Source organism: Hydra vulgaris, chromosome 03, assembly GCF_038396675.1.
Source record: "Hydra vulgaris chromosome 03, alternate assembly HydraT2T_AEP".
NCBI classification, from domain to species: Eukaryota; Metazoa; Cnidaria; class Hydrozoa; order Anthoathecata; family Hydridae; genus Hydra; species Hydra vulgaris.
Genome location: NC_088922.1, coordinates 44,962,347 through 44,972,623, shown reverse-complemented (window position 1 = coordinate 44,972,623; position 10,277 = coordinate 44,962,347).

Genomic DNA, 10,277 nt, shown 5'->3' with positions numbered 1-10,277 from the left:
AAACTTTTAAAAAATTTAAAAAATTTTTGGCTGGCTACATTAGTTTATAAAATATTTGAAAATTTAACAAAAGAAGTGAAATTTATGTTTGTCTACAGAACAGTAATTTTTGTACAGTTACATATAAACACTGACATTAAAAGCAAGAAAAAGTGTTGAAGTCAAATAAGTTAACCAAATAAAAGCGGATTATGGCATAAAAAAAGTAGATTTTGGCAAATGATTGTGGCATTTTTTGTATTGTAGTAATTGAAAAAAAAAAAGGATTTAATAAACTAAACTAAGTGGTTAAAATCAAATGTTTTAATGAAAAAAGAGTAATAAAAAAAAGAAAATAAAATTATCAAAAAAAATAACAAAATCAGTCATGCTATAAATATTTTTGCTATTATAAAATGTGTTTTGTATGTATAAACTCTTGAAATATTTCACTTGAATTTGCATGTGTGCAATTTTGCAAGATTTCTAAATGTGTTTCTCATCAAATATAATGTCTGTGTTCTATAAAGCATGCTCGATACAAAGTTTATATGCAATTGCACCAGACTACTGGAAAAGTACTTAAAATATGCAAAGTATAAGTTTTAAGCTGAGGCAGAGGTTGTTCTAAGCTCGTTACTGCATCTTTATACCAACTTCTTAGTTATAAACAGTTTAACATTAAAATTTTTTACAGATGTTTTGCCAAACTAGCTTACATGTTCCATATAAATCTACGAACTCTGAAGAAGTTATTGTTCAACCTAAATTTTGAGAAGGCTGATAAGGCATACATCAATATTTTTCTTTATATATATTATATAGGATGAAAATTGGATATTAATCTAATGGAAATAATTTGAATAATAAATTAGATAATAATCTATTGGAAAATTTAACAAAAAAAGTGATATTTGTTTTTTTACTGAACATTAAAACTTTACTAAGTATCAAAGTCAAAAAATTTAACCAAATAAAGCTGAATTATGGCAATTTTTGTAATAAAAATAACTTCATCAAAATTAGCTTCTACATTTGAAGAAGCAAGTTTTCTAAAAAATTATTAATATTACATCAAAAAAAACATGACGCATCTCTGTTTTTATATTATTGAACAAGAGATATTCACAGAAATTTAAAAAAAGAACACTTTTTTTATTGGTTATACCAAAAATTAAATAATGAAACTATTCATAAAATTTGTAAATATGGAGTACATTTTATTTAAGGTTTTTTTTCTAATTTTTTAAGAGCAGACATATTTTCATTTTCTTCTGGAGTATATAATGTAAAATAAACTATTAGCATCATAAATATATAAAATTTATCAAAGTTTGCTGCTTTATTTAATATTATTTACCATCAGTTGCTATTAAAGGATACACATTTTATATTAATTATAGAATACAATAAGGAGTATTTTGTTCAGGTTAAAAGATATATATCAACAAACATGTATTGAGTTTTGAAATAAACAACAACATGAACTTGCATGTTTGCAATCTTTCTTGTTTCTACCTTTTTACACTAAGTTTTTCATAAAGGTGTGGTAAGTTGAGAGTTATTGCTTTTGGTAATCAGTTTATTATATCAAAACACACTTGTGGACATCAGGTTATAGATTTTTTCTAATAGCTTATTAGGCTACAATGCTTTGTGATCTTTTATTACTATACATTATTAAAGGATATCTAAATTCCCTCTTGCTTACAGTTGCTTTTAATTTAAGAGTGTTGCAAATCATCTGGGCTAGCTATAACAATAAGCAATATTCTCAAACTTTTTTAGTGTTGTATATAATTTATATATGGGAGTAATATGTGTAAAGTTCTAAAAAGATATTAGGCTATTTTTTCAAAAGACTTTTCTTGTAAATGATTGGATAAATGGAAACTTAATTTGAAAAGTATACCAAGTTAATAATAGTCTATTGATATTAGTAGGTAAATTTTAAAACTGTTTTAAAAAAATCTATCGCATGAGAATCACAGCATAGTTAAGTTTTACCATCTGGTTTATAGTTTGTTACAATGGTTGTCTTTTGAAAAACAAACTAATTTTTTTAAATCTTTATTTTTTAGAAAAAATTCTGAAAATCACGGATGTTTTGAGTTGTGAGGGTTTGTATAAGTATTTGAACTATATTGCACAAAATTAGATAGAAAAATCATAACTTTTTTTTTGCTATTTTTATTTGGCTTTTATGAAATTACTCAAATTCACTTTTATTATTCAATATGTTTTTTGATATTTGTTTTGATTTAAACATACGCGCTAAAGCCTCTCTTTCAAAATCAGCGAATCGGATTGCGCATGTCTCTGCCTATTCTGAGTCTGTATAGGGTTTCAAAATATGCTTCCGGTAGAGAACAGAGCAATCTGAACGTCCCAATGTTTTTTTCTTCGGTGTACGCAGTAATTTTAAATTTTAACTGCTGATCTAAAGTTTTTTTCTCTGGTAGGGTAAATTTTTTAGAAACATGGTCATACATTTTATCTAAAATTCCATTTGTTTTAGATAAGCAGTTTGTTCCCTAGAGTTGAATTTCATCGGGAATCATAAAAATACTTAAATCAAGCTTTTTTTACCATTAAGTAAGATTCCACAATTTACATCTCTCTGTTTTAATTCAAACCTCATTTCCAACTGGATAGTGAGATCATGAACAAATTTACTTATCCCTCTTTTATCCATTGAGCAAATGCAATTTTTCAAAGTTGTAAAGCACAAATAAACTAAACTAATGCTCACGCTGTTTTCCGCACTTACAATAATTGTGGCTTTAGATACTGCATTTAAAATAGGAGCGACAGCTGTTAATAATTGCACTTGCGTTTTAGTTAGACAAGTCGGTGGCACTTTCATACAGTTTTTTTCTGTGCACTCAACTAGAACAAGTTCTATAGAAGCATGACTATTTTTAATCCATCCCAATAAGTTAAAGGTGCTGTTAAAGCGTGTTTCCGCAACCATCTCACTTTGGCTCAGGTTTTCTTGAGAAATTTGATAAATTTTGAGAGCTGTCTGTCCGATCGATAATTAGTGAAAAAATCCAACTAATTTATAAACTTTGTTAATTAACTTCACAAGAATTGGTTATTTGTGGATAGCTGGTTTCACACAAAGTTGCAGTTTATGAGCACAGAAGCCTAGCCATCCAATTCCAAGAAGTTTAAGTGCGCACTGCATACTAGGAGTAGTATCAGTTGTTGCTCGTAAAATATTATCTAAAGCCAAGTCAAATTTTGACAGCACGTTTCATATAGTTTCTTCAGTGGAATTAGCTTTGTGGCAAGCATTAATTATTTCCAAATTTACAACTGATAAACAACATGATTTTAAATTCCACGAGGAATAAATATAGTGACAAGTAGAAACAGGAAATTTGTTGCCGTCAAAAGTGATGCTAGGTTTGAAGATAAACTGCCGTTTTATTTTTTGTTGTAAGCTATGATATATAGATTATAGACCATGTCATCTAAATTTCAAGATAAAGTGGTCGGTTGTGTTGGATGATATTGTCCATGAGTAAAAGCTGTCTCAATGATTTTCCATCTTCAATTATAAATCTGAACACTGCACAATCTCTGCAATTTTTTTAATAAATGTATCTTTTTGAGGTCCAATAAATTGTAGGTTTAATGAAGAGCCTGATGATTTTTCGATTATGTTATCGGAGTTTTATTTTTTTTGCAACAGACAGACGCTATTTAGATGTTTCTTTGTGTAGCTTTTTATGGTCACGTTTTTAATGGTTTCATAGATGCGATCAAGTTTCAGTTTTTTAAAAAGAATACTTTTTATTGCAATTTTTCTGTTGGTATTGCCAGATTGTTCCTTTTTTTTTAAAGAATTTTTTAACTAATAATTTTTCGGAAGTCATTTTGTAGCTTAAAATGAAATAATTAACTAATTTTTCATTTCCAGTTTGTAGAGCTCAAAAAATTTTAAATTTAAAATTAATCTAAGTGAAGGCAAGTGAAAGTGAAGGCAAAAAGTACTCAAGCTAAATTATAATAGTTAACTATGCAATTTAAGCGTTGCTAATTTGTGCTCTGTTACATTGATGTAACAGAGCACAAATTAGTTCAAGGGGGTATAATCCAGTTTGCCTGACTTCATACTTTGAATACTAGGTTCTTCAATTTTATTCATGAGACATTTTAGCTGTGCTGAAAACCGGTCTTTTGGTAGGAAGGAGCTTTACGTTCCTTTATACTTTCCTTTCAAGTTGTTAATATTTTTCTCCACTGTGCTTTCATTGGTTGAATATATGAAACATCCATTGGCTGCGTTAATTAAGTAGAGTTTGGAGGAAGTGTAATAAACTTGATGGTGTTTTCTTCACAAAAAGAAAGTACATATGTATTTATGTGTAATGAAAAATTGTCTCCAATGAGAATATGTTTTCCAAGAGTTTTTTTTAGTTCAGGCAACAATAAAGATTTAAACCATTCTTTAAAACAACTGGAGTCAAACCATTCACTAATTGTGCGATTTTGACGCGCTCCTTTGGTCCATTTTCTGCCCAAGTTGTTCACATCGAATCTGCTTTGTAAATAATATATGGAGAAAGGATATGCCCTTCTGCATCACCAAAATACATCAAAAATTTTTGTTTAACTAACTATCCTCTTAAAACATTTTAAACTTTGAAAATTTTTAATTTTTTATTACAAGTTTATTACCAGGGTCATCAGTTAAATAAGTTTCATGGTAATTTTAAATTTTTGATGGCGGAACCCCAGGAGTAATATTATTACAAAGGTTATTAATAACAATATTATCTACTTCTGACCTCTTTCATATAATGTTAATTGCAAATCTAAGAATTAATTAATTGTTTCTCTTTTTATGATTTTTGCAGGAAGTATGCCTGATGTTGAATGATTTTAACCATTCAACATCAGGCATACTTCTTGCAAATTGCTTAATAAACATTTATTTACAGTATGCATAGATTGGCAATACTGCGTAAATCATGAGTCAACTGGGAATCCAAAAAAAAGACATAGTTATAACATAGTTTGGAAAAATTTCTTCGTCAATTTTGGTAAATAATGCGCAAACATTTTTTTTATGCAACCTTTTCTGTATATTCAGTGTAGTTGAAAGTTTTAAAGGTTAAAGAAGCATCTGTGTTAATTTACCACTTCTTACTTTACTTAAATATTTGGTTAATGATTTCTGGGTACATGGAATATAATTTTTTTTCCGCTTCCGCTTTTACAGTGACAAGACGTGTATTTGCGTACGATTTTATCAACGAAATTATTATAAGTAAAAAAAAGTTTAATAAATTTAAAGCAAATAGTAATGGTAAATGTTCAGTCAACTGAGTTTAATACTTATAAAGCCGAGCAAGATAAAATAATTGGAGCATTAGACAAGATAATCGATGAGCTAAAAAATTGCAATTCTTTGTTGTTAGAAAGAATTAAAGCTTTAGAAAATGTTAAGTCTTCAAGCGCACTAACCTCGACATTTTGGGCAAACGTTGTTACTGGCAGTGCACCATTAAAAAAGTCAGTTGAGCAATTGCATATTATGAATGCTGTTGCTGCCGAAACAAAAGAAAGGGAGAAAAGGGAAAACAACGTAATAATTTTTGGCATAACTGCATCAAAAGTTTTGGATACTGCAAGTGCTAAAGAGGAAGATAAAAAATTAATCCTAGATATGTTTAGTTCAATCAACTCAAATATTGAACCTAAACAAATTATAAAGCTTAAATCTAAATCTGATAAAGAACCACCGTTTGTTGTCGTCCTTAATAATAAAAAAGAACGAAATTCTATTTTAAAAGCTGCGAAAATCTTAAAAAGTTCAAGTAGGTTTAGCAATGTATTTATCAATCCTGACTTAACTGAAGCCGAAAGGTATAATGCCAAATTATTAAGAGATGAGTGCAAAAAACTAAATTTAGAAAATGCACAACCTTTGGTTTATCATTATGGAATACGTAACGACAGAGTTGTTAAAATCGTCAAGTAGCAATTAATTTTAAATAAAAGGAAATCAAATCTGAACTGTTACGAATCATTAACTTCTGTTGGTTTTAACTATATGTCAATTAACAATAAATTTTCTTCCAAAAATAAATCGATTTATCAAATAAGCAAAAAAGTTAAAAACGAAAAAATTAGTCGAAAAAATATTGTTAACAAACAAATTAATTTCAATAACAATGACAGCCTTTCTTTACAAAAAAATTCAAATAAAAAATTCTCTTTTCGTCTTTTTAATGCAAGAAGCCTTGCCAATAAACTTCATGAGTTTTATTTATATGCCGAGGCTACAAAACCGGCTGTAATCTTTGTGTGTGAGACATTTTTCAATAATAAACTTTCTAACGCTATTTTATGTCCTGAAGATTACTCAATTTATCGCAAAGACCGTATTAAAATTGGCGGAGGAGTCGCAATTTACTGTAGAAATGACATTAAAGTAGAACAAGTACAGATTAAGCAAATAGATACTGATATTGATATCATCTGTGTTGATATGATTTTTGGATCTCAGAAACTCCGTCTAATAAATTGCTATCGTCCACCTTTCTATACAATAACAGATATTGCTTATCTTGAATTGTTGATTTTAATTATTTATAATTTATGTTACTCGGTGTCGCAGATTATTATTGTTGGTGACTTCAACTTACCTAAAATGGATTGGCCTAGCTATGTCTCACCAAACAAAAAGTGTCATAGTATATTCTTAAACTTGGTAAACGAACTCGGTTTCACCAATTTGTTAAAGAACCCGGGCGCAATATGAATTTTCTTGATCTTGTTTTTTCGAATAACAGTTCTCTTATAAGTGATATATCTGTTGAGTGTCCTTTTAGCACTAGCGACCATAACACAGTCCAATTTTCTATAAATACAAACAATTTCAACCAGTGGGAAAATAAACCAGAATCTTTCTACGACTTTTCTGATGCTGATTTTAAGAGCCTTGAGTTATATTTATCAAAAATAAATTGGGATTTCGAGTTTTCTTGTGCCTGTACAATTGAGGATTACTGGAGCATTTTTCTAAGGCTTTTTGGTATTGGTATTAATGAATTTGTACCTATTAGGAAAAAGTATTATAACAAAACGAGTAATACATTAAATACATTAAAAAAATCTTAAGTCGCAAAGTATTATTATGGAAAAGATGGACAAATAATAAAACTATTTAACTATATAACAAATCAGCTTACAAACAGTACGCCAGGAATTACAAACTAATCTTATCTAATTACCAATCGAAAATTGAATTTAACCTAGTAGAGGGAAATAATATTAGCAAGTTTTATAAATATGTTAATAATAAAAAGAACATACTTAATAAGCACCACCATCTAGTAGACAAAAATAACAACAAAAAGGTCACTTCCAGTAATATAGAAATTGCTAACGTGTTTAATAATCACTTTGGAAGTGTTTTTACGGACGATAATTGCTATTTGCCTAATATTGCCAATACTTATTGGATCATTAACATTAATAATGTTAATGATCCAATAAGTATTGACACGGTTCATTTTTCCGTGGAGTTAGTGTATAAAACCGTAATGGGAATTAATCCAAGTACTTCGTTTGGTCCTGATGGTCTACCTAATGCAATTCTCAAAAAGTTAGCTCATGTTTTATGTTTTCCTCTTTCATATATTTTAAGAAATGTTTTGCACACAGAATAGCACTTTCTCCATTGCATAGTATTAGTTTTAATTACAAGTTAGGTGATTGTATTCTAGCTTGGTCATCTAACCCAAAAGATCTTGGAGTAATTATGGACTCCCGCAAAAACTACAAAAAACACATTGCCAGAGTCATTCATGTAGCAAATACTAGAGCATACCAAATCTTAAAATGCTTTAAAACTCGCAATCCTATTATATTAGTACGTGCATTTACCACTTATATAAGACCAATTATTGAATATTGCTCTCCAGTTTGGTCGCCACACCAAACTATGTTAATTAAATCGATTGAAAATATTCAAAAACGATTCACAAAAAAAATTGCTAATATTAGTTGTTTAAGCTATTCTAGCCGTTTACAGTTGCTTGGTTTGGATTCTCTGGAACTCAGACGTTTAAAACATGATTTAGTCATATGTTTCAAAATTATGCATAATTTGGTTTGCATAGATGAAAACTTGTTTTTCGAAATTAACAATAATAATTATACCCGTGGTCATACTTTTAGGATTCGAAAGCAACGATGTCAACTCGACATTCGCAAATATTGTTTTTCTCAACGAGTTGTAAATATCTAGAATAATCTGACATCAGAAGTAAATGCTGATAACATTTGTATTTTTAAAAATAAAATAAAATCGTGCAATTTCGATAAACATTGTCTATAAAGTAATTGAATGAAATCTTGAATGTTTCTATTATAAACTATATTTGTTCCTATGTACTTTGTTTTCTTATTTAAGAGCATATTGTCAGTGTCTATTTATTGGACCTGCATGTCCTTTAGAACATGTATTTTTCTTTTTAAACTTGTTCTAATAAATCTTTATTTATTTATTTATTTAACTGCGACTCCCATCAACATGATTATTTGTTCTTGCTATATCTTTATGTTAACAATATGATTTTTATTAGTATTTTATCCCTAAAACAGAAATTGAAAATTAAATCAATAATATTATATCTATATACAACATTTTCTGAAAAATAAATAAAAAGTAATACATTTTTTTTTTTTTTTTTAATTTTATTTTGCCGTATAATACTATTTACAATGAGAAAAATTGTTTACATATATAATAAATGGCCGGAGCAAGAAGAAGCATACTGTCTTATCACCGACCCCCGTTTGAAGCCGTCAGTTAATATTACAATTTAAAAACTTTAAACATAAAAGTATATATATATATATATATATATATATATATATATATATATATATATATATATATATATATATATATATATATATATATATATATATATATTATATATATATATATATATATATAAATATACACATATATACACACACATACATATATATATACACATACATACACATATATATACATATATATACACATACATACACACATATATATATATATATATATATATATATATATATATATATATATATATATATATATATATATATATATATATACACATTTCTACAAAGATATTATAAAACTTATAATAAGATATTAAAATATCATAAGTTTTCAATAACAAAATATTTAAATGAAAAATAAAAGTCAGAAGATCAAAAAAAAATAAGTTATGACTTTTTCACACACAAAAAAAAAAAAAAAAGTAGTTGAACCCCTTTTCTGTGTATATATTTTTTTATTATTTTATAATCAAATTTTAAAATAAATATTTTAGATCGAAATTTTTTCCTAATAAGAAACGTTTACATACTATTTTGAATTGTTCAAAAAATATGTTTTGAAGAATGTTATTTTTATTAATTTTTTGAAAAAATTCATTCCATAGAAATGCTCCACGACATTGAAAATGTAATAGTTACATTTTTTCGCTTAAGTTACCCCATAATGTGGTCAAAGTCACCCAAAATTGTGGCCATAGCCATCCTATAATTTTTACATAAAATCATTTTTAATAAAAAGTTTTATTAACTTGACAACTATTAGACAAGAATCCTCCGGTATAAATTTACTTTAAGTTTTAACATCACAGCCCACTTAATTATTAACAGCAGTTGCAGGCAGCGAATAAATTTGCAAAAGTTTTGAAATTTTTATAGCCTCTAATAAACAAAAAAATTTATATCAATAGTTTCGCAAACTAAAATTAATCTTTGTAATATTTAAATAGAATAACTTTACTTTAACGATAAACCTAAATTTTGAAGAAGACGCAAACGAACAAAGTTAGTTTTTTAAAAGTTAAAACTATTTTTATAATTTGACCAAAGTCACCTTATTTTACGGTAGTGCTCAAGCAACGAGAAAATCCGTTCCAAAGTAGTAAACTGTTTATAATACTAAGTGGCTTACAGACATAAGAATGATGATATGCGAAAAATTGATTTAATAATAGCTAAGTTCATAAATACAAAATAATCTTTTTTGTAAGATATCACTATTTTTAATTTAAATGGGACGGCTCAGCTGAAACAGGTTGAAAAAATGATAGATCTAATTTTGCTAACTTAATTTGTGGCAAAACATTGCTCCATTTCCTCTCACTTATTTCTACTTCTAATTTGCTTCAGTGCCGTGGCTAGTGGGTTGGAGATTCCTTCCAAAACCAATTATTTGGTCCCTAAAATCTTAAAATTTTTTCCGATAGGTCTTG